This window comes from Notamacropus eugenii, chromosome 3, assembly GCF_028372415.1.
Source record: "Notamacropus eugenii isolate mMacEug1 chromosome 3, mMacEug1.pri_v2, whole genome shotgun sequence".
Lineage (NCBI taxonomy): Eukaryota > Metazoa > Chordata > Mammalia > Diprotodontia > Macropodidae > Notamacropus > Notamacropus eugenii.
This window is the reverse complement of record NC_092874.1, coordinates 170,224,614-170,245,816: the sequence shown is the minus strand read 5'-3', so window position 1 is coordinate 170,245,816 and position 21,203 is coordinate 170,224,614. Positions and strand designations below refer to the sequence as shown.

Here is a 21,203-nt window from a genome sequence, read left to right as displayed (position 1 = left end):
GGGGTCACAAAATTAATGTATCATTATGAATCTTCCCAGTAGCATTCCCAGTACTGAGGCTGGTTCTCTATTCACTTTAATACATTGCTTTCTGTATCTATACATATACATATGTATACAAGTGTATGTATATTCACATACACACATATATTTGAATAAGTGTGACATATACATAATATACATATATATTTTTATATATACACACATATACAGCATTATCTATTACCAACAAGGTAACAACAAAATTAATTCATTTGTTTGGCTCTTAAAGTTCTTCACAATCTGATTCCAACCTAATTTTGCAGGCTTATTGCATATCCTCCTTAATTTTTTCCACATTTCCCACAAATTATACTGCTTCTGCTTGCTGTTCCCCATAAATGACATTTCCATCTTCATGTTTTTATATCGGCTGTCCTCTCTGCTGGGAATGGGCTCCCTTCTCACCTTTGCCCTACAGAATCCCAAGCTTCCTTCAAGAGTCAGCTCAGGTGTTACCTCCTATAGAAAGCTTATCCTGTAAGGAACCTAAGTCAAATTTGTAAGAACAAGAGCCATTTCCCCAAGAGATAAATGGTCAAAGAATATGAACAGGTAGTTTTCAAAGGAAGAAATCCAAGTCATCAGCAGAAATAAAAAAACAAGGTCTAAATCATTATTAATTTGAGCAAAGATTCTCAAACTGTGTCCTGGGTATCCCTGAAGGTTTCCAAGATCCTCTCAGGGAGTTCTTGTAAACTATTTTCACAGAAATAGCAAGATGTTTTCATTTCTAATATGACACATATCAGTACACATAACTGACATAAATAAAGTTCATTTGGGGCATATTGAATAATTTTAAGAACGTAAGGGGTCCCGAGACCAAAAAGTTTGAAAACCAATGAATCAGAGAAATGCAAAATAAACTCCATAGTTCTACCTCACATTTATCAGACTGGCAAAGATGAAAAAGTAAAATGACAAATATTGGACAACCAATTGGACCAATATTGAGCTATAAACTGGTCCAACCATTCTGGATTGCAATTTGGAACTTTGCCCCACAAAGTTACTAAAGTGTGCATATTCTTTGACCCAGAAATAACACTATTAAGTACATTTATACACATATTATACACACACACACACACACACACAAACACACATACAATGAATAGGTCAAAGAAAGAGGAAAGGATCTATTTGTACAAAAATAATTATAGCATCTTGTTAATTCAAAAATAATAAAATTAAATAAAAAAGAAAGCCTGTCCTGTTTCCCTCAGTTATTAAGTCATTTTCTCGAGAAAAATCTGGTATCCTGCATTAAGGATCTATGGAGGTTTCAGTAGGAATTCACCAATCAGAGGAGGGGCTGTAGGGATGGAAGGATGTTCACCTGCCCATGATCCATTAGACTAGTAGGAGAATGGGGTGGGGGGAAGATGAGAGAACCAATTATGTGCTAGGCACTGTACTAAGAGCTTTACCCATATTATCTCATGCGGCAAGTCTATGAATCAAATCAGCCCCTTTCCACTAGTGTCCAGATTATGGGATAATTCCTGGGGTCAAGGAGGGGAGACTGGGGTTATTTCTGCCCCAACCAACAGGCATCCATCTCTAGCATCTTGATCTCCTTAGCAACTCAAATAAAGAGATATATACACATATGTATATATATCAACTTTGATACTTAAGAGCTAATACACACATACACATATAGGTAAAGATGTAAATGTCACATACACATATAGGTATAGATGCAAATATGGATACGGAAAATGCACTTTTTTTTTCTTATGTATAGGGTGGTTTCCTTACTGAATGTCCAAAATGTGAAAGATCAATGCAAAACTGAACTCATACTTTTTCATTTCTTCTTCCCTTTCCACAGGGGATTCCCAAAGCTTTTCTCAGAACTGGGCTTTCCCTCCTGCCTCAGGGTGACACCTCCCAGATTAGGAAGTACCTGCCCTAAACAGCCTCAGGAAAGGCTCCCAGCCCTACCGGGACTTGATTGTCCACAATCCTCCTCTTGGCAGCAATGGGGGATCAGGAGGAAGTGGTTATTTTGGGTTAATGGCTTGATGGTCACACTCCAAAACTCAGATTTTTCATTGAATCCAGCTTGCTCTCCTTGTGTTTTACCTTTGAGGAGCAAGATACAGGAAAATTTGTTCATCCTGCCCATGTGAGGCAATCTTGACTGGATACTCTGATTCCATCCAAAAACTAAAATCTGCCTTGTAACTTAAACTAGCATTGGAAGAAACTAGGTGGTACAGTAGATAGAGCGCTGGAGTTAGAGTGAGGAGAATTTAAGTCCCAATCCTTATCTCAGACACTTACTAGCTATGTGACTCTGGGAAAGTCATTTGGCCTCTGTGCCTCAGTTTTCTCATCTGTGAAATAGGGATAATAATAGCACCTAATTCACAGGGCTGTTGTGAGGATCAAATGAGACAATATGTTGACTGTTCTACAAACATTAAAGTGATGTATAAATGGGGCTATTAGAGGCCCTGCACAATTTGGCACTAGTCTACCTTTCTAGTTTGATTTCCTACTCCATTCTTAGAGCAACCATCTGATCTAGTCGCACTGGTCCACCCTCCCTCACTGCTCCTATACTTTGCTTACTATTTCACCTCCTACCTGGAGTGACTTTCTTCTTGGCTGCCTCTCCACCTATACAAATATAGCTGTGGGTTTATTATCCCAGGGTTAGGTTGTGACATTTCCCTGTCAGTGCTCTAAATGCACCCCTGAGAGGTTGGAATATCTCTTCTCTAATACTACTGGCTTGAGCCCCCATTCCAGATATTCTCCCCAACTGTCAGTTACCAGTGACTAGCTAGCACCTCAGCTCCATTCAACCAAATAACAGCAATTAGCTTTTTACAAAGGGATAATAACTTCAAAGATATAACAAGAACAAAAGTATCAACATGTGCCCCCAACACACTGAGGGCACACACTCTCTTTTAAACTCCTACAGAATGGTGTAGTATCTGCATAGCTAGCTATGTCACCTATGTCCAATCAGCTCTGGAACCTCAAGGATCTGGGTATAAATCATGGGGAATTTTCAATGGTACATCACTCTCTGTTTTGTCACCCCTCACCTACCCCAACCAGTCATTAAACTGGACATTTTTGAAACAACTCAATTCCAGGTATTTAGCTGTATATTGAGCAAACAGACCCAAAGAAGCAAAAACATAAAAATGGTCAAACATTCATTTCAGATAATACGAGCACCAAAGAAGTTCTCCAAAAAGCATCTTCAAGGAAGTCAACAAATTAATCCAGAAGCATTTGTTAAACTCTGACTAGGTACCGGGCCTGTGCTATATGCTAGGCACACAAAGAAATGCAAAATATGATCCCTGCTCTCCAGGAAGCCATCTATCCCACTCCCACCCCCAGCCTCCTCACTGCAATTTTCTACACAAAGTAAAGTCTCAACAAGTGCTCAGAGTTCCCTATTCTTATATGCTATAGTTTTGCACAGAAATGGGCATATATTTTAAATAACAAAGAGCACCCAACCTGGCCTATGACATAAATAAACAGAAAAAACTGGTTTTGGCACAAACTTGGTAGGCCTGCCTTTGGTGTATCAAGGGGATGTCATGAAGATCTTCTATCCCTCACCCTCAGAAATCAAGCCTAGAATTTCTGATGTACTTATCATATTATATCGTAAATCATAGGTAACTGTGTCCTTTTTATTAGAATGTAAGCTTCTTGCTGTGAACTGATACAACCATTCTGGAGACCAATTTGGAACTACCACTTCTAGATCTACATTCCAAAGACATGCAAAAAAAAGGGGGAGGAAGGACCTACTTGTACAAAATAGCTATAGCAGCTCTTTTTGTGGTGACTAAGAGTTGGAAATCAAAGGGATGCCCATCTATTGGGGAATGGTTAAACAAGCTGTGGTATATGATTGTAATGGAATATTATTGTGCCACAAGAAATGACAAGCAGGAGGATTTCAGAAAAACCTAGAAAGACTTATATGAACTGATACAAAGTGAAGTGAACAGAACCATGAGAATGCTGTAAACAGTAACAGTAATATCATAGGATCAAGAATTGTGAATGACCTAGCCATTCTCAGCAATAAAATGACCCCAGACAACTCTAAAGGACTAATGATGAAGCATTCCATCCACCTCCAGAGAAAGAACTGATATTATCTGAATACAGACTGAAACATGCTATTTTTCACTTTGTTTCATTCTTTTTCTTTTATTCAAGTCTTCTTGTACAAAATGACTAATATGGAAATGTTTTACATGGTGGAATATGTACAACCTATATCTGATTGCTTAGTGTCTCAGAGGAGGAGAAGTCAAGAGAGAGAGATAAAATCAAAACTTAAAAAAATGTTTAAAAATTGTTTCAACACATAATTGAGGGAAAAATAAAATATGCTAAATTAAAGATAAAAATAGAATGTAAGTTCCTTGAGGGCAAAGACTGTCTCTACTTTTTTATTTGCATGTTTAGTGCTTTACAAAGTGCTTGGCAAACAGTAAGTAAACGCTTGTTCACTCATTCATTTTATTCTACCAAATTCCCCTCTTGTACCTTCCTGTAGGCAGGGACCATGTCTTAATTAGACCTGGTATCTTCCCTATGCTCTAACCCTGTGCTTGCACACAGTAGGTGCTTAATAAAATTTTGATGAATGTTGGGAGAACTTTAGAGGAAAAGTTTATGAACAAAACAGCATGGGATTCCATTTAGTGTGAGGAATGAAGGCGGGGACCAGGAAGCTAAAGACTGTTGATATCACCTGGTGACTTAAGTGTTAGAAATGTCTACACTCACCTTCTCCCTTCCCCCCACCCTTCATGTTATCCTTGGAATCCATAACCCTGATTTTAATATAGTCAACAGCTCACTGTGAAATTAAAAAAAGAAGGAAATCTTGGCAGATACTTGTGGTGAAAGCACCTAAGTTGGAGCTAAGAAGACAGCAAATGAGCAGGATTTAACTAGCACAGGGGTGGGGAATCTGCGGCTTCAAGGCCCCATGTGGCCCTCTAGGTCCTCAAGTGGGGCCCTTTGTCCGACTCCAAACTTCGCAGAACAAATCCCTTCATAAAAGGATTTGTACTATAAAACTTGAACTCCATCAGAAGGCTGCACCCAAGGACCTAGAAGGGCACATGTGGCCTGGAGGCCGCAGGTTCCCCACTCCGAGCTAGAATATGGTATGATGGGAAAAGCATTAGGTGAAGAAGCAGAAGACCTGGGTCTGAGCCTTGCCTCTGCCACTTACTTATTCACTGTGATGCTGGCAAGTCATTTCACTTGGGTCTTGGATTCCTCATCTGTAAAACAAGTAGGCTGGACTAGATGCCTCTTCGGGGCTCTTCTCCCTCTAACATGGCAAAAGTGACTGTATTATCTTTTACTCTAATAGTAACTCCCCAGACTCAGGTGCAGTGTCACTCACAGTGAAAGTGTAAGGAGAGTCCCAAGTCCTTGTTCTTACCTTTCCAGGGGACAGAGACCCTAGAATTGCACTGGGAGCAGCGGATCCTTGGGCTGCCACTCCAAGGTTGGGTACAGAAAATTCTAAGGGAGGTAATCATTGCCAGGGTGGGGGAGAGGTGAATACAAGGGAAAACTATGTGGAGCACTCATTCAAGCTAATGACAGTTAATGGGAGAGCAGAGTAATAGATACCTAGCTTTGCTGGTCTGCTGCTCTCTTAATGAAAGGCCACAGAGATGTTTTGAATGGGTGTGTCTCAAGATGGCCTTTGGAAGGGTGGTAGTGGAGAATAGCCACAGTTCCAAATTAAGTACTTAAAAAAAAAACCAGGCCTTCTCAGATTCAGATTTGACTTTAGATTCAACAAGGGAGAGGCTGAGAGGGAAGGAAATCCAGGATGAATAATGAAATCTAGGAGAGTGGGCAGCCTGGTATCTTTGAAGGGGAGTGCTGGGCTACATGTGCCATCTTGTTGGTCTGAAGCTGGGGGTGGAGAGAGAGATACAAAGACAGACAACATAGAGAGGGAAGGAGGGAGGAAGAAGAAGAGGATGAGGGGGGGAAGAGAGGAGGGGGAGGAGGGAGGGAGGGAGAGAGAGAGAGAGAGAGAAAGAGACAGAGAGAGAGAGAGAGAAAGGGGGGAAGAAACGGGGGGAGAAGAATGGGGAAAAGGAGGAAGTAACAGAGGGGGAGAGAAAAGCAAGGATAAAAAGAGAAACAAGAATTTACTATGTCAGGCACTGTACTATATACTAAGCACTTTACAATTATTATTTCATTTGATCCTCTTAACAATCCTGGGAAGATGTATTATCGTCCCCATTTTATAGCTGAAGAAACTGAGTCAGAGGTTAAAAGAGAGAGAAAATTTCCCAAAATATGAATTTTAAGCCTGACAAGACATACAAAAGAATATCTCCCTTGGGAAAAGCAAGGTCCAAAGAAAGAAGATGTTAGAAGCCCTCACATCTTGGGTATGATGGAACACAAACCTGCTAAAAATCTTGAAATCATGAAAGTAAAAAAAATTTTCAGAGCTCCCTCTAGTCCAAAAGGATATTGACGGGCTAGATTACTGGACTGAATCTAATTAAGTGAAATTCAATTGGAAATAAAATGAAATTCAATTTGCACTTGGATAGAAAAAAATCAACTCTACAAACATAAGATGGGAGCAGCATGGATAGAAAACAGTTGTTCTGAAAAGGATCTACGCGTCCCAGAGGACTCCACGCAACTGCAGTGTGATGTAGCACCCAAAAAGCTGAAGCCATCTTGGCTATGAATGCAATAGAGGACGCCTAGGTTCCAGAAGTGATAATCCCTATGTCCCTGTGCCTCTTCAGGGGCAGTTTGCAAGAAATAAAATTAGAATCAAAGTCAGGAATAGCCCTAAGACATAGAACTGTCCTAAAATGAAATGGCTTAATTGGAGGGTTGCTGAATTCCTCATTTCTGGGAGATACTCAAGCACAGGCAGGACAATCACTACTGGGTATATTTTAGGGAGGATTCCTTCAGGTATATATTGAATTCTATGGTTTGCTAAGGTCCTTTCTGACTCTCCAAATCTGTGATTCTACTCAGGGAAGGTAAGTGACTTTTCCAAGGTCATTCGAGCAATAAATGACAGAGCATTAGGATGTGGATGCAAGTCTCCTAACCCCAAAGCCACTCTTCCCTCCACTCTACCCCACTATCTCCTCTGCCCCTTTCATTGCCTTTCTGATGACCAGGATTAGAAGTAGCCTTTCTTCATTCAGAAAAAATCCTGAAAACTTCTCCCCTCCTGATTGGGGCAGGGGCAGGCCGGGAAGGATAGGTTTGCTTTTTAGGAGTTGTTGGGTTGACTCTTTAGTCTTCCTAAGCATTCCCACACTGAGACCTTAGGTTCCCATGACTTCAGGTCAGAAAACAAGATTAACTCTAGGTCAGCCAATCAATGAAGTTACAAGCATGTGTTAAGGACCTTCTACGTGTCCCATACTGCACCAGGCTGTGGGAATAAAACAAGGAATGCAACAATGTCTATTCATAAGGAGCATAGTAAGTTCTAGAGGGGAGACAAGATAAATACCTAAAGAGAATAAATACAGATGAGTAGAAAGTTGCTAAACACATGACACTCAGACACTTGCTGGCAGTGTGACCCTGGGCAAGTCACTTAACTTCTGTTTGCCTTAGTCCACTGGAGGGAGAAATGGCAAACCATTCCAAGTATCTTTGCCAGGAAAACTCATGGACAGTACTGGCATGATATGGCCCACAGGGTCAGGAAGATGCAGACATGACTCAACAACAGAAAATAGTTTGAGAGGGAAGGGACCAGGAAAGGACTTTTTGTAGAAGGTGATACACAAACCACATCTTTAAGGAAGAGAGGGATTCTGTCCAGCAGGGGTAAGGAGAGAGTGCAGTCTAGGCGTGAGGGACAACTGGTGTATCAGTGAAAAGAGAGACTGAACAGCATGAGAGAGGAACAGAGAAGAAACTGTCGAACAGGTAGGCAATAGTATTAAGCACTTACTATGTCAAGAGCTGGGGGGGTACAAATACAAGCAAAAAGAAGGACCCTGTCCTCAAGGGGCTTACATTCTAATGGGGGAAAACAACCCATAAAAAGGAGCTGACTACTGGGAGAGGGAAAGACGTTCCTTCATCCCACTAAGGAGCATGGTGGCAAAGCCCAAAGTCAGAAGCACAACCAGGAGAAGAAGGAAACATGGCTGGCCCAGAGCTATCCCCAAAATGGAGCCCCCCTGGAGGAAACCACCAACGGGAGAAGGGGTCAGCATGACAGGAGAAGGGGCCGGCATGACAGAACAATGTTGTAGGATGAGGAAGGCCCCAGGTGAGGAGGAGAAAGGCCAATTTGACTAGATTGCAGAGTATGGGAAGGGGAGAAATAGCCAATAAGGATAGAAAATAGGTTAAGATATGGTTCTGATGGACTTTAAAAGCTACTCGGAAGAACTGATATTTTATTCTGAAGACAGGTATCCACAGGAGTTTACTGAGTTGCAATAATCTAAGCAAGACGTGATGAGAGCCTGAATGAAGGCTCCAATGTGAGATATGTTGTGCAAGATTTGGTAGCTGGTTGGGTATGAGAGGTGATGAAGAGTGCAGATTTAGGGATAATGCCAAACGTGTGAGACTGGAAAGGTGGTGATGCATTTGACTGAAATAGGGAAGCTTAGGAAATAGGGATATTGAAGTAGGGAGAAGTCTGAGATCTCACCAAGACAATGAATTTGAAATGTCCCACAGGCGACTGGTAATGCACATATGGAGTTTAGGGGAGAGATGGAGGCTAGGTTTATGGATCTGGGAGACATCTGAGGAGATATGTAGAGGAACAAAGATTCAGAGCTGGAAGTAACCTCAGAGACTCTGTAGGAGCTGTAGAGCCCCTCCCTTGTAGGCTGGCCTGAGATTTCCTTAAAAGAGAACGAAACTATCCCCGCAACTTAATTGGCCCAGGGAACTATAAGTTAGACCACTGATATAGCTTCTCCTTGGCTTAAGTACAAAATCCATTGCAGGAGAAATAAAGACCCCTCTTTATTATTTATTACTTACACTGTCGGACTAGCACGGCAGATGCTGTATCCTTCCTAAGTATTCTTTCTGCGCAATGGCTAAATTAACTTTTAGATGGCATTCAAATGGCTCCTTTTGTTCCCTTCCCAAACCTGAACTACCAAACTGGCCAGAGGCAGACCAGCGGCCATCTAACCCAAGTCTGTCATTTTGCAGATGAGGAAACTGAAGCCCAAGGAGGGTTACATGAACTCGTCCAAGGCCACACAGTGTCAGAGCCAGTGTTCCTTCCAGTACCAGTCTGCTTCTGTCTAAAGTTCGCTTCAGCTCTAGAATTCAAGGATAACACACCAGCTCTAGAGCTGAAAAGGAGACAAAAACCATCCTAGTCCAACCTCCTCATGTTCTAGACAAAGAAAACTGAGACACAGAAGTTAAGTGACTTGACCACGGTCCTACAGGTTATATTATATGTATATGACATGTGTGTGCATACACATGTATGTAAATGCGACTGTACATACAAACACATGTATACATAACAACAATGATAACAGCGCTCACTGATACAGCACTTGCTATGTTTCAGGCACTGTGCTAAGTGCTTTAGAATAACTATCTTACTTAATCTTCACAACAACCCTGGAGGTAGATGCTATCATTATCCCCATTTTAGAAATGAGGGAATCGAGGCAAACAGAGATGAAGTGATTTGCCCAGGCTCACACTGTTAGGAAATATCTAAGGCTGCATTTGAACCTATGACTTCCTGACTCCTGACCTAGTGCTCTATCCATTGCACAATCTAGCTGCCCCTGATATATGTGTGTACCACATACATACATACATATATGTTATATAAGTGTGTGTTTGGCTGAGTCTTTTCTATTCAATAGGAAAGAGAAACAATATTCCCAAAAGGGAAACTGTGAGAATATGAAAGGAAATCCAAAAATAGTTCCTCATCACCCTCCCTCACTCAGTGCTAGCATGGTCTGGAGTCCGTGAAGCTGTGGGTGGGATTCCAAGAGGGAGACTTAGGAAAGGAGTGTCCCTGCATGATTCAGCCTGGGAGGCTCTGAGCACTGGCAGCACAGTCTCTGTGAAAGTCTGAAGAGCCCCAGAGAGAAGTGAAACACTTTCAGGCCAGACCCAAAGTTAGAGAATTGTTATCGCTGAACACAACCAGGGTCACAGATCAGGCCCAGACATGGTCGTGATGGGAAAGGGAGGAGGAACACAGAAGGAAATGCAGAATCAATTTCTTTCTTGGCTGTGGAAAAGGGTGACTCACCCAAAGAGTCTAAGAGACTAAGGGAGAAAGGGGCAGGGAGAGCATTAGCCCCTGGGAAGATGGAAATGACCCTTTAAGGCAGTCACATCCTCTATGGCTACCTCCTATTGTCAGAATCCATCCCTGTCACCGCCTGAGATACTTTCTACATATCAGCCAACTATCAGAAAATCTCAGATCTTGAAAAGATTTCAGAAGGCCATTGAGTGTCATCACCAGCCTGTAACCACGCACAGTTTTCTTATCTTCTGTTTGTAGACACTAGCTTTCTTGCTAGTGTTCCAGTATCACACTCCATCTCTCCACTTCTTTGCTGAGATGTCATGGGTTCTCTTCAAGAACAAAGGTCAAACAGCCACAGCCATAGCCACAGCAGCAGCAACAACCTAGTGCCTGGAAGGTTCCTCTCCCCTGGTGCCTTCTCTTTGACACTGTTATGGCTCAGTCATTTTTCAATCATATCTTTAGGGGTTTTTGGCAAAGATGTTGGAGTGGTTTGCCATTTCCCTCTCCAATTCGTTCTACAGAGAGACAAACAGGGTTAAGTGACTTGCCCAGGGTCACACAGCTAGTAAGTGTCTGAGGCTGGATTTGAACTTAGTTCTTCCTGACTCCAGGCCCAGCACTCTATCCACTGCACCACAGAGCTGCCCTTCCTTTGAGATTGTTTCCACTATAAATATCCTACATGTGTAATTTTTCAGCATGATGTCACCTCCATCAGAATGTGAGATCTTTGAGGTCAGGGACTGTGTTTTTGACTTTTTTTTCATCCCCAAAGTTCAGCACACAGTAAGTGTTGAATATGTGCTTGTTGAGTGACTGACTGACAGATGAGTTACTTATGGTCATAGAACTAAAAAGGATGAACAAGATGAGGGAAGTAGATCCCAGATCTCAGCCCCCCAGTGCATGGATATTTCACCATTCTATCATGATTACACAGCTCAGACAGACAAGCACTTACCAAGTCTTCTACTTATGAGCTCTGTGCTGCTCTAAGCCACCCCTGAGGGTCATGAAGAAGTCAGTCAGTCACACCTGAGATCAGTGGATCAGGGCCACCACCTTGCCGGGTCATTTTCTCTACCCTTTGCTTCTGGACAGGATCATGTCTGACAGATGGGGCACTGTCCTACTTTTAAAGATTTTCAGGCTTGGAAATAATCCAGACTCCTCTCACTCACCAATCCCTTCTAAGCCCCAAACAGTCTTCAGTGACCACCATTCTTCATGTGCTCCCTTGAGGACAAAGATTGTCCTAACTTTTGCATGTATGTATATGTAATCTATACATGCATCACACATACACATGATATATACATACACATCACATGTCTATATCACAAACATATACACACATACATATGGTCCCAGTACTTACATAGTAAGCAATAAGGGCTTTTTCCATTTATTCATCAAATATAAATGACAGGGCAGATCAGCTACTAAGGTCCTATGCATTCAGCTAATAGTTTGCCTTTCTAGGATGCCAAGTAAAAATAACTTCTTTTCCTCCAACTTTAACAAATTTAAGTACAAACTTATTCTAGGAGCACACTGGACTTGAGCTAGACCCCAGGAAATCTCTAAAGAAGAGTCCCAGACTCTCACAGTGACCTCTTCTAGCTTTTTAATAGCTCTTTCTCTCTCCTTTTCTCTCTCTCTCCCTTTCTCTCTTTTTCTCTCTCTCACTCACTCCCTTTCCTCTCACTTTCTCTCTCTCACTCTCTTTCTCTCTCTCTTCTTCTTCTTCTCCTTCTTCTTCTTCTTCTTCTTCTCCTTCTCCTTCTCCTTCTCCTTATCCTCCTCCTCCTTCTCCTTCTCCTCCTCCTCCTCCTCCTCCTCCTCCTCCTCCTCCTCCTCCTCCTCCTCCTCCTCCTCCTCCTTCTTCTTCTTCTTCTTCTTCTTCTTCTTCTTCTTCTTCTTCTTCTTCTTCTTCTTCTTCTTCTTCTTCTTCTTCTCTCTCTCTCTCTCTCTCTCTCTCTCTCTCTCTCTCTCTCTCTCTCTCTCTCTCTCTCATCAATTTCTCCCTCAAATCTCTTGGTCTGTCATCTGTTGAACTGGTTAAGTTGCAAATATCCTTTGTAATAACCCTTCATTTACTTCCCAGTAGGGTGGGTGACATGAGAGGTGGGATGACTTCTGCAAGGTACTGGAGGTTCCTTCTGCAAAGGCTACCTTTTAAAAGCTAATAAAGTCTCCAAAGTTGTCCTCAAAGGCAGCAGTCTGAAAGCAAGAGCCCTGGGGGTTACTGCCAGAGGTAGGGGAAAAACAAAAATCACTTCCTGCCTACATGTATACTGCTTGCAGCAGATACCCAAGAACAGCTTTAAGACTGGCAGCTCCTCAGGTGTGGAGTTGAGGAACAAGTCTGATTTTTCTTTTTATATGATTTTCAATTCCACCTACTTAGGACATCCTTATGGACCAATTGGAACAACAACTGAACTCACTTGGAACAACAACTGAACTCACTTGAAGGTTTACAAAGGACTTTTCCCTCATCTACCCTGTGAATAAGAAGCGTAAGTATCATTATCCCTATTTTGCAGATGGGGAAACTGACACTTAGAGAAGTTAAATCATTTGCCTTTGGTTATACAGTTAGTAAATATCAAAGCTGAATTTCAGTCTTATGTCTCCTGATGCCAAGTTAAAGAGGCATAGAATCATAAATCTGGAGCCAGAAAGGACCTTAGAGACCATCTAATCCAACTCCCTCAATTTTACAAATGGGGAAACTGAGACTGTGTGCCCAGCTAGTAAGTGTCAGAAGCAGGATTAGAATCCCAGTCCAGCACTCTCTTTGTCTTTCCACTGTACCTTGCTGCTATTAGCTATCTGAGTAATTCTGTCTCAGACCTATAGCTCTTAGCTTCTCCATCTTTATAGTAAGGAAACCAATCACTTTCTATTTCCTTAGACAACTGCTTGTCTCAGCCTTGCTGGGATCACCATTTTAATAATAATAACAATTCACATTTATATAGTACCCACTATGAGTACCATGTTAAACACTTTAAAATATTATCTCAATTGATGTTCACAACTACCCTGGCAGACCAGTGCTACTATTCCCATTTTACAGTTGAGGGAATTGAGGTAAATAGAGGTTGCCCAAGGTCACACTGCTAGTAGGTATCTAAAGCCACATTTGAACTCAGGTCTTCCTAAATCCAGGCTTGGAGCTCAATCTGCACATTTTAAAATGACGCTCTCCTTTGTTGAGTCAGAAAATTCCTTGTCTATTTGCCTCACCTCAGGACTTCTCTCCTCAACTCCACTGTCCTCCCTTTTCCATTCTTCTCCCGTGTGAGCTTTGATGAACTGCAGCAAGACCAGAGCAGTGGTCACATCCAAACCCTGTCTCCTTTCCTTCTCACCTGGGAGAAGATATTCCATAGCATGAGTCACTTGTAGGTCTAATTGTTTTCTTTGCAGGTTTACTCTCTGCTCTCCCCAAGTGGTGGTGAGTATATCACCGGCAGAATTAGCTTTATGGAGAGGAGGGAAGAGTAAAAGGTGCAAAGGGCTGTGGTTATAACACTGTGCTGTGACCTCAGGGGATACAAGGAATGCTCCCCAAAACACTTCCCACGCCAGCTGGCTCACAGAGAAAGCTTATGTCTGTATAGAGCTGGAGCATGTCTGTCACCAACACAGGTGTAATTTTTGAGGTATCAGCCATTTATACCCTGATGGGGAAAATTATTTCAGATGCTATTCTGGAAATACATATTAATGTGGGGAAGGAAGAGGATACAGGTTGTCCTGGGCATCTGAAATTAAGGAAGAGATTGTCAGTAAGGGAAGACGAGAAAGGATAGCCAGTGTGGGGATAGGGAAGACAAAATTAGCCACAGAGTGTGATAACTGACTTTGATAGACTTGGACCTTCTCAGCAATGCAAGGACCTAAAACATTTCCAAAGGACTCATGATGGAAAATGTCATCCACATCCAGAGTAAGAATTATGAAGTCGGAATGCAGAGTGAAGCAGACTATTTTCTTTTTTGTTTTATTTTGTTTGGTTTTGTTTTTTTCTTTCTCATGGTTTCTACACTTTGTTATAATTCTTCTATGCAACATGACTAATGTAAAAACGTGTTTGATAGGAATGTACGCGTAGAGCCTATCAGACTACATGCTGTCTTGGGGAGGGAGGGGGAGAAAATTTAAAATCTATGGAAGATGTTGAAAACTGAAAATAAACTGGGAGATAAAAGAAAGACTATGCAATAAATACTCCACATTGTGTTTAAAAAAAAAAAGAAGCAAGGATGAAGTTTCACCTACTACACAGTTTTGTCTATGGCCAACCATGCCCTATAAACCAGTTATTTATTCAGTCACACAACAAGTATTTGTTATGCCCATATGTTCTATGCCCTGCTTCCATGTGCTGCCCAGAGCACTGGGCCCAGAAAGAAGTCCCATCTGATGCTCAGCAGTGAAGCCTGCCCAGCCTGGGGCTCTTGCTGCTGTCTGTACCACTGTAATAACTACTCTAGGCAACCCTGGGCTCTTTTAATGTTGTATCTACTGATCTTCAAATCCCTGTCATTAGGCAACTGGCTAACCAGCCTGGTGTTATCATTCTACAATTAGAGAAGTGTCTCAGAGAAGCAGGGGAACCTGTCTAACTCTAGGGATGAGTCCTAAGGCAATCAGCTTGGGAGCCCTGGCTCTGTTCTCTTGTCACCTTCCCCCACTAACTTTTTGCTTTATTCCGAGGACCCAAAAAGGTAGCTAGGTAGCACAGCAGATAGAGTGCCAGGGAGTCAGGAAGACTCATCTTACTGAGTTAAAATCTGGTATGACACACCTACTAGCTGTGTGACCCTGAGCAAGTCACTTAACCCTGTTTGCCTCAGTTTCCTCATCTTAAAATGAGCTAGAGAAAGAGATGGCAAGTCACTCCAATATCTTTGTCAAGGAAACCCCAAATGGGGTCATAAAGAGTCAGGCACAACTGAAACAACTGGACAACAACAACAAATCTAGCACAGAACATGATACCTAGTAGATATTTACTAAAAGCTTACTGAATTAATTGAATTGACCAGCTCCTAGGAAACTATGATCCATATCAAGTCACACACTGGGGAAAGTTATTCATTTGATCTTCCCATTGCATATAATTGTTCTATGTCCTGAGCTCTTAAATTCCCCCCTGCAGTCATCACTTCCTATCTCTCATCTCTCCCTTTCCCCAGTCCTCAGACTCTCCCTTGTGCTCACAATTACTTCCAGGAACTCCACCCCTCCCAATACTCCCAGTCCATCATCCATACTCTGGCCTCACTTTCTTCTTGTCACAAACGTGACTCTCAGGTTAAAAACTTTAATAATAACCTGTCCTCTACCTTTTAATCTCTTCTCTTGCCAATCTTCTGTTTATAGTCAACCATGGTTGAGAGTTCATCTAACTGAATGCTGTTCCGTGGCACCAGAGGAAGTCACACAGCAGCACAAAGTGGGTCTACTAATTTATGTTCGTTAGCCTCAATTCAGCCCTCATTGCTACATGGCAATTGTTTTATTAATTCCTAATTGACTCTAAGGAAAATTCTCTGCCACCCTTGACAGCCACATAATCTCACACAGATACAGTGGAAATGAGGGAGAAGAAGACACATTGGGCAGTTGAGCATTTCTAGTCAGTGTAAATTCTATAATATGCCTCCACTCTCGATTATTTGGATGCCAATCATCCAAACAAAGCATTTTTGGGGCCCTGGTTTTTTCTTCCCTCCCAATCAGGATCCAAATACAAGCCAGAGAGAAAATGAGCAAAATTTTAATCAGTCAATTTTGTTACTTATCAGCAGCTCTGGCCTAGAATCTCAGATCACAAATTCAGGAGTAGAAGGAACCTCAGAGACCATCATCTAACTCCTCATTTTACAAATAAAGAAAATGAGACTGTGGTAGGACAATACCTTAACATCTCCCCCTGCCGAGTTAGATTAGTTTTTTCCTTAAAGGACATTGAGACATTCCATACTGGGTTTGTTTAGGGTTACTTCCTCATTGTTCCAGTACAAAACAGAGGATCTGGGGAAGCTCTTGGTACTGGTGGAACATGATGAACAGGCAGGGACACTCTAATCAGCTGAAGCAATTTAAGGTATCCCCAAGGCCTATCCTTATTGAATCTCCTCCTCCTATGGCTAAGTAAATCTCCTTTTGTTAACTGTTGAAAGGCTTAAAAATTTCTTTTTTTTTTTTCTTTTTTATTAAACACAAACTACTGGAGTCCTGGGCCTGAGTCAGACTCAGGCTAGAACAGAGGCCCAGGTAGTAAGTGTCAGAGATGGGATTGAAACCCAGGTCTACTGACTCCAGAACCTTTCCGGTACCTTTTTCCACCTCATAAGTTGGGGTATGGAAGTAGGTTAAAGCAACTGAATCTGATGAAGTTTGTCATGCGCTTTCAGTCACAACTGTCTGTGAATTCTCTAATGAGTGTGGAAGAGCTGGGGTTTGTTGAAAAAGAGAAAAATTTCTGGGTCTGGGGCAGTTTCTGGAGAACTCTACTAATGGAAAGCCACTAGTTGCTAGGATTCCAAAGGCCTCACTCTCTCAGAGGCAGTCTCAGAGTAGAGAGAGGACTGACAGACCCCTGGCACAGAACCAGCTTATTAAATACTGAACTTGGAACTTCGCCTTACCTGCCAGTTCTCCAGCAGCCCCACCCACTTCTACTTCAGAACCTGACCTTGTTTCCCAAATCTATGCAGACAAATCTACAAATATAAACAGAAAAAGCACTTTATCTTCATTACTTGATCATGGTACACAACCCTTGACATTCCCTTATTTCCTGATCTTTCTGGTCCCCAGATTACCCCAACAAAAACAATCCCCCCCTCCCCACCAAGATAGAGTAGCTACGCCAAGGTATGTACTACAAGATTTTCAGGCAGCTATTTCCTCCTAGCCAGACTTCCGGAATCACAAGATATTCAGTACAATAATTTCCTAACTACCATCATCGTAAGCCTAGAAGGATTTTAAAGAAGTCACTGCAAGGAAGGAAGTTACAAGAAGGCTCAACATAAATAACTGTTCAGTAATTAGAACTGTCTGAAAATGGAATGGGCTACTTTGGGCATGTGCTCTGAAATTGTTGTCAAAAGCAAAAAAAAAATTAGAACTTGATATTCAAAGATTTTCATAGCAGCATTATTTGCATAAATTACAAAAAATTTGGAAAGCAACCTAGATATCTGACAGTATAGTATTGGCCTGAATGAATGAGTGAAAAATTATATAAAAATCATTTACTATATGCCAGTGGGGCAGCTAATATGGCACTAGGCTTGGAATTGGGAAGACTCATTTTCATTAGTTCAAATCTGGCCTCAGATACTTACTAGCTGTGTGACCCTGGGCAAGTCACTTAACCCTGTGTGCCTCAGTTCTACCTCTATAAAATGAGCTGGAGAAGAAAACAGCAAACCACTTCAGCATCTCCGCCAAGAATACTTCAAATGGGGTTACAAAGAGTTGGATACAATTGAAATGACTCAACAACATGTGCCAAGCACTGTGCTAAACACTGGGAATTCAAATACAATCAAGCAACAGAGTCCCTACCCTCAAGGAACTTACATTCTACTGTTGGAGACAACATATACAGAGGAGTGACGGCCAGGGAAGGATATTTTGGCTTGGAAAGTAAAGGGGATAATGAGTGGAAGCATAGGAGAGTAGACTGACACAGACTTTCCAGTAGCCATAGCAGTATTAACTTCATTATGATTTCAAAGCCAGATGAGGGGAAGTGGATAGGGGAGAGATAAGTAAAGGCAAGGTATGTCTGGAGCTGACCTAAATATGGTGGACATATGAGACATTCACCAGTTAGGACAGTTGAGGATGAAGGAGAGAGGTAATCGAGCTGAAATGGTTATATACTCCAGGGCATGATCTCTGTTCCCTACTAAATACAGTTAAAATAAGAATAACACAAAGAAATATGGAAAAGATTTTATCAAATACTGCAAAGTATTTGATAATACTGCAATAATACTGCAAAAAAATCAGATCTAAAAGAACAGAGTATACTTTGTTATAAGAACAAAATTGAACAAAAATGAATAAACCAAAAAACCTGATGGAGAGGGAGGGGGAGTCACTGAAAATTTGTGGTTTTATTCATTGAAATTAATTTATATATAGTTACAAATCAAATTAAATTATTTCTATTGATATTTAATATTTAAATTAATTTCTGCCTCTGGTTGGTATAGGAAGCTTAGTATAAAACTCCTTTTACCAGTAAAGATTGGCAGCTGCCCTGAAACTTCATATTTTTAGACAAGAATGGTTAAGTGATTTGCCTAGAATCACAAAGTCAGTATTTGGTGGTGACAAGACTTGAACCCAGGCCTTCTTCACTCTAAGGCCTGCTCTCAATCCACTCTAAACTATATGCTGACTCCCAAATTTACAAAAAATCATTTGATTATTTTAAAATACTTTTTTAATTGTTGTTGTTCAGTTGTGTCCAACTCTTTGAGACTCCATTTGGGATTTTCTTGGCAGAGATACTGGAGTGCTTTGACAATTCCTTCATTTTACAGATGAGGAAAAATGAGGCAAACAGGTGTGATTTGTCCAGGGTCACACAGCTAGTCAGTATCTAAGGCCAGATGCGAACTCAGAAAGATGAGTTTTCCTTACTCCAGGCTGGCACTCTTTCCACTACACCACCAAGCCACCCCAAAACATGGTTTGGGTTGTCTTATTAGGCAGTGAATTTCCACCACTGGTGGCCCAGCAGAGGATACATAGAACCGATGTGGATAAGATTCATATTTTGGATAAGAGGATCACACTAAATGATGTCAGGCCCCTTCTAGATTAGGGATTCTACAAAATGTCTAGTAAGTGGAATAATGATAGCTAAGCCTCTCTTCCATCCACCACAAGGGGTAATAATAAGAAAGGAAGGCAGATGAGAGAAGATGATAGTTCCCTTTTACTCAATATTGCCCAGACCACATCTGGAGTATTAGAGAAAATCTGAAGTATGTAGTCATACCCTGTCTACAGGATGCTGAAAAATTAAAGGGTATTCAAAAGAATATAACCATAGTGATGGGGGAGAGGAGCATAAAACCATATTACTTTGAGCATTGGTTACAACTAAAGATGTTTAACCTGAAGAAGAGAAAATTCTGACTTCTGTTCCCATCATTATATGGAACATTCTGTTTTAAAGATAACCACTGAAATCATCAGATTCAACAGACTTTTCTCAGTCTTTGTCCTCCTTGAATCTTTCTTAATAATTTCTCCTTGACTACTTCCTTTCTTCTAAAATAAGACAAAACAAAAAACCTCTCCTCTTTTGGATTCAGCACTATGGTAGCAATCTTCCTACTTCTCTGACCCTTAGACTCCACTGGCTTCTCTTCATCTTCCTGTCCCTCTAGGACCTGGCATTGTTAATGGTTCTATCTGCCATCTTTCCTTTCCTCAATCTAGCAATAAGCATTTATTAAGTGTGAACTCTGTGCCAAATACCGTGTTAGGGGCTGTAAATACAAAAAGTAAAAGCAGTCCCTGCTCCCAAGGACCTTAAACTCCAATGGAGAGGACCGTATGAACAATAGAAATCTTGGAGGCAAAGGTACACCAATCTCTGGGAGGACTGGGAAAGGGCTCCCAAGTTTTGAGCTGAGGGAGTGCTAGAGCTGAATCATGAAGAAAGCCAAGGGCTGTAAGAAGAGGAGTGGAGAAGAAGAACATTGCAGAAATGAGGGACAGCTAGTATAAAGACACAGAGATGGGGAGAGAGGTTGTATTAGGAACGGCATGTTGGGTTAGAAAATAAAGTCTGTGACCGTGAAATGCAGTAAGCCTGGGAGGAAAGGCTGGAGCCTGTCTGAGAGGGGCCTTAAATGCCAAACAGAGGAATTTGGTTTTCATCCTAGTGGAAATAGGAAACCACTAGAATTTATTGAGAAGAGAAGTAACACAGTCAAACTTTAGGAAAAAGCTTTAGGGAAATCACTTTGGTAGCTGTGTGAAGGATGGGGAGAGACTTCAGGCAGACAGAACAATTAGAAGACTAATGAACAAATTCAGGCAAGAGGTGAAGAGAATCCTAACGCAGGCAGAGGCTGGGTAAGTGTGAAGAAGGGCGCACATACTAGGGAGGTTGTGGAGATAGGAATGACAAGATCTGGCAGTGATTTGGATAGGAGAAGAACCTGGTGAACCAGAAGGATGGCAAGGTCCTCCACAGTATCAGGGAAGCTTAGAAGGGGGAAGGATTTGGGGGGAAATAATGAGCTCTGCTGAGGCAGCTAGGTGACCAAGCTGGTAAAAGAATTGGACTTATCAAATCCTGCCTCAGATTTTTACTAGCTGTGTGACCCTAGGCATGTCACTTAACCACTTACCTCAATTTCCTCTTCTGTAAAACAGGGATCATAGAGCACCTACCTCACAGGGTTATCATGAGGATAAAATGAGACTACATATATGCAGTACTTTGCAAACCTTGAAATGCTATATAAGTGCCAGCTATAATCATTATTATTATGTTGGACATGTTGCATTGGAGATGCTTTTACAACATCCAGTTCAGAACATCTAATTAACAGGTCATGACACTGAACTGGAGTTCAGGAAAGAAAGTAGATATGGAAGCCAACTTTGTAGAGATGAAAATTGCATCTGAAATCACCAACTGAAACAAGAGAGAGAGAAAAGAAAAGAGGGACCAGGACAGAGTCTTGGATATACTCTCAATTATTGGGCAAGAAATGAGTAAAGATCTAGCAAAGGAAGCTGGGAAGGAACAGATAGTTATACATAGAGGACGAAACCCAAGAAAGAGTAT

The 21,203-nt window shown here is 41.5% G+C and overlaps 1 protein-coding gene and 1 long non-coding RNA gene across 2 annotated transcripts in view; one reads left to right on the top strand and one right to left on the bottom strand.

Moving 5' to 3' along the window:
- The window catches only part of UPF2 (UPF2 regulator of nonsense mediated mRNA decay), a 196,899-nt gene that overhangs the window by 10,640 nt on the left and 165,056 nt on the right, over positions 1-21,203 (bottom strand). The window lies entirely within an intron of this gene.
- LOC140533523 (uncharacterized) overlaps positions 1-21,203 on the top strand; it is a 45,178-nt gene that overhangs the window by 9,640 nt on the left and 14,335 nt on the right. Inside the window, exon 2 of the long non-coding RNA XR_011976949.1 lies at positions 12,756-12,867. This is a non-coding gene — a long non-coding RNA (uncharacterized lncRNA). The remainder of the gene's footprint in view (positions 1-12,755; positions 12,868-21,203) is intronic.